General features: G+C 38.5%; 1 non-coding gene across 1 annotated transcript; it reads right to left on the bottom strand.

Annotated features, from left to right (window-relative positions):
* Positions 1–477: 477 nt before the first annotated feature.
* TRNAS-GGA (transfer RNA serine (anticodon GGA)) lies at positions 478–551 on the bottom strand. Its single transcript has one exon. It is a non-coding gene; the product is annotated as a tRNA-Ser (tRNA).
* Positions 552–4830: the final 4279 nt, after the last annotated feature.

Genomic DNA, 4830 nt, shown 5'->3' on the forward strand with positions numbered 1-4830 from the left:
AAACTTTGCGATAGGTTCACAACACATACACGCACATTTTCCAGCATGGCCCCGATCTTCTTCGATCACCATTGAGACAGAGCAGCTGGCCATGGGTAGGAGAAGCACGTCACACCACTGTGCGGGTTTTAAGGGTCAAAAGATCGTGTTGCTGTGGTATAATGTTCAGTGCGCTTGCCTGGTTTAAAGAGGTTGGGTTCGATCAGCACCTCCTAGAGATACAAGGCTTTACCTAGTAAGTTTGCCACATTTTGAACCACAGCACCCTATTTCGTTTCTTCTTTTGGCGTAGCATCATCCGGGTTGGGTCGAACGGTGATTGGATGTGAGGCATAAAAATCACCAACTCTGTACCCGATCGTTTTTCCCGCACAACGATGATACTATACAAGAATGACGTCACTCTCCGCTACCAAACGAAGGTTTTTAACAACTGGCTGTTGCGAAGATATATTTTGGAAAGAGAGAAAATTCAACTGCCCCTGCGGGGAATCGAACCCACGTCCTTTCACTTTCCGGGTGAACGCCCTAGACCACTAGACTACAGAGGCACCGAATTTCTCAATCTTTCCTTGGAGCTCGTATACACTGAAAGTGTACTGGCCTGAGTCTGGTCCGGCCGTCCATGTACGATCCCTTTCAGTGTACACGAGCTCCAAGGAAAGATCGAGAGATTCGGTGCCTCTGTAGTCTAGTGGTCTAGGGCGTTCACCCGGAAAGTGAAAGGATGTGGGTTCGATTCCCCGCAGGAGCAGTTGAATTTTCTCTCTTTCCAAAATATATCTTCGCAACAGCCAGTTGTTAAAAACCTTCGTACGATGATACTAGCATGTGCACCGGTGTTTTTTTTTTGTTTTTTTTCTGAGCCGATATTGCCACATGGCGATGTGGCCTGGGTATCTTTCGGTTTGGCGGTTTTTTTTCCTCTGAATATGCTGAGTGAGGATTGACTACTTGCTTCACAGCACGAGCAGCGTGCGGAGGCCTTCTATCTCTAGGAGGTGCTGGTTTGATTCCCGGTGGAGATACCAAACTTTTCTTTCCCAAGTTCGCCTTGGCATAATATCCATAAATCCTCTTGGTTTCATACATCGGTGCCAGAAAAAATCATCTATCTCTACGAAGTGATCTTTTTCACATCACCAATCGGGTCCAAAACATCGATTTGAGAGGTCTCCTACATGGTGGAAAATTTTCTTATATATATATGCTAAAATATTGTTTATCTATTTATTTATGTCAAATGGTTGCCACATATATTTGATTGTGTATACTATCCTATGCCATACAAAATTTTACGTATCTTTAATATTTAATTTTTCACAAATTTAAAAAAAAACGCATTAAAAACAGCTATCGCGCATGATAAAATAGCATGACATCAATAATTCATAAAATCACGAAAAATATTTGAGGTCCATTCATAAATATATATATATATACTTAGTTTAAAACAATATTTTATTTAACCCTTTAAAATTTAAAATTTAATTTTGAATAATATTGAGTCGATAAAATCTCAATTATTTGTCATAATTTTATGTACTTAGTATTTTCCTTATTTTGAATCTTTTTTTGTTCACTTGTATTCATTTCATGCAATTTTATCATGCGCGCAAGCTGTTTTAAAATTCTTTTTTTTGAAAACTTGTAAAAAATTGAGTATTTGAGATATGTAAAATTTTTCACTGGCATAGGATAGACATGCACAATCAAATATACGTCACAAAATTTTGAAATATATTAATGGATAAATAATTATTTTTATAATATTTCTACATAAGAAACTTTTTATCATGTTAAAAGATAGGAGACCACCTTAATTGCTATTTACAGTGAAAGCTATGAATGGTCTGTAATGAAGCGAACAAATTACATGTTTATGGCGAAAAATATATACCCGAAAAGAACTATATCGGGCAACTAGTTATTATCCGACAGAAGACGTGACGATAATCTCTTGAATTTTTTTCTTGATGTTCAAAGAATCAATTTAATAGTAAGTATATCGATGAAGCATTCATTTGGATGAATGTTCATTAATTGTCTATTCGCAATCTCACTCAGCTAATTTCTAGTTGCCATTTAATGACTGGTCACATGTGGACTTCAACAACAAGTAAAAACAACAAGTGGCCGATAATAGTCAAGTTGAATACCCAGGGCCGCAACTAGACACTTCGTCAACCGGGCCAAGCACGCATTTTCGTGCCCCAATCTATACATACATAACACCAAACATGGCCCCCGCTCTGTCCCTTGCGGGATATAAGCGGATTACCTTGCGGCTGGGCCATGCTGGAAGAACTCTCCTGGAATCTGGGCCCGGCGAACATCCCCCCGACTCGCAAGGCCCCGCCGGGACCCCCGCTCTATTGCAAGCAGCAGCCACACTCCGGGAAGCTCCTGGAAACCACCCCCAATCTATACAGGGTAGTAACTATCGACCGCCCAATAATTACACACGTGATTCCTTGTGAGAAACTAATATGGAAAAAATGTTTTCAGTTTTTGGATCGGACGAATATTGAGTGAGTTATAAGGTTTGAAATTTTGTGACGTGTCGTTTTTCTAACGGTCAGTTATGTGCCAAACTCCGAACGAAAATACATTTCTCCGCCAGCAGCGGGTTGTCACTGCTTGAAAATTAACTGAAATAAGTGAATAAATCCTCTCTATTAGAGTTCAAGTTCTGCCTTCTCCCTTCACGATTGGCGTTTTTTCTCTCCATGTAGTGTGATATTATAACCTTGTTATTGCATATAACTTACGTATTAACGTCGTCCCCTATGTTGGCAAATTTATCACCAGATTTGTAAAGTGTTAGCCAAATGAGATCTGTTTGAAATTTTTTTTAGCCAAACCAACACTTTTTTGCCAAAATGTGGCAATCCGTTTACCTTCAATATCAAGTCAATTTTTTTGAGGGAAGGTGCATACAGTTCGTACGTGTTTACTGCACGATCGTTATTTTACGTTGTCATTTTAATTGCATTACATGTTGATAAATAAAACGGCAATTTTTTTTTCGGTTTTTTTGAAATTTCTTCGAAATTTTTACGCGTAAAAGGCTTCAATGAAGAATGTAAAAATGGTAGCTTGATACACGAATGTGAGACTGGTGAAAACAGTAAAATAATAACAACGATTCAATCGGAAACGTTTAATCAAACTTATGTTATAAACTGACCTATTCAAAGTAATTTTCGGTTTCGGACTTTTTATATTGATTACACTACTCAACATTGATTTTGTTCTAAAAAAAAATTTCAGTGATTTTAGGGTGCTTTTGGAGCACTGATTCCAAACCTGACATTGGTTTTATCACATCGGCTTTAGTTTTTGGGATGCACTGCAGGTTGAATTTCAATGGTAATACCATAAGCTAGGTGCGGATCACCCCCTCTATGGGTGGGGGACAAATTTGGTCAGAAGGTTGTATTACATGACGTAGAAACTAATTAAGAAGGGGTTTTTCGAAATTCGATCCCTAAGGGTTATAATGGTGTTCAAAGGTAACATATGAAGATATAACGCTGAGTCAAAACCGCTGAAGCTATCATCATCATGTAATTCGGTCAGAAATTTAGTTCTACGCTATAAAGACTAACTAAGAAGGAGATTCTGGAAATTCGACCCCTAAAGGTTTTGGGGGGGGGGGTTTAAAGGTAACGTAGAAATCACACCGAGCCCAAACTGGAAATGGAATTTGGTCAGAAGTTTTTTATTTCATGACGTAAAGGCCAACTAAGACGGGATTTTCCAAGATTCGATAACTAAGGGGGTCATAAAGGGGGTTCAAAGGTAACAGTAAAATCACGCCGAGCCGAAACCGCTAAAGCCATATTCATGAAATTTATCTGAAGTTGTATTTCATGACGTAGAAAGTACTAAGGGTTCTTCCAAAATTCGACCCCTAAAATGGATTATAATGGGGTTCCGAGTTAGCCTTCATGAAATTTGGTGCTTAGTTTTATTTCATGACGTAAAGGCTAATTAAGAAAGGGTTTATCCAGATCCCTGACTCCCAAAGTGGGGCCCACGCTGCACAGGGTAATAAAAAAATAGTTTCAGATTAATGAAAATTCATATTTAATGATCTCAGAATAATAAAAAAATTTCTCGAGTAATATATGGCTCCATATTTAGCCCGCACTATCTCAAAAGTTGAAAAAACCTGCTTTAGACCAGTTTGACAGATTATAAAACTACGATAAAACCTCCCTCAACAAACACCCTCTTTAGAGGACACCCCCCTGATACATATATAACGGACGCTTATTTTTTACTTAGTCGACGGGCCTCAGTGTATTTTTCTATCCCTTAACGGACACTCTTGGTTAGTGGACAAAATTAGGTATATATGGCAAAACCCATGGGTGTCCGTTCTCGGGAGTTTCAATTGTGTATGTCACAGAAAGGGGACAGGAGCGTAAGTAGGACCTACTTTCGTGGGATGGGGAGCACACAAGCTAATTTGACGTTTGAATTTTTAAACTTGAAAAAGCATTTCAAATTAACAGAAAGTGATTAAAACAGCATCAAAAGTTGTTGCTTTTTTCAATAGTTTAATGTTTATATATTTTTCCAATTTCCGATTGTTTTTGTCCCCCTCCCCTCCACGTATCTCTTGAAGGCGTTAAAGAGGACAATCTTGCTCAACAACACAGAGATAGAAGAAGTAGAAAGCTATGTATACCTGGGACAAGAAATCGCCATGGACAACGGAATCATTAATGAAATAAACAGAAGGATCAGGATTGGATGGAGCACTTTTGGCAAAAACAGTGTAATTCTGAAGAGTCATATGCCATTATGCCTGAAAAGAAA

This window comes from Pholcus phalangioides, unplaced genomic scaffold (genome assembly GCF_987345545.1).
Source record: "Pholcus phalangioides strain wild (caught in Gottingen) unplaced genomic scaffold, Ppha-v1.0 ptg000017l_1, whole genome shotgun sequence".
In the NCBI taxonomy this organism is placed as follows: Eukaryota; Metazoa; Arthropoda; class Arachnida; order Araneae; family Pholcidae; genus Pholcus; species Pholcus phalangioides.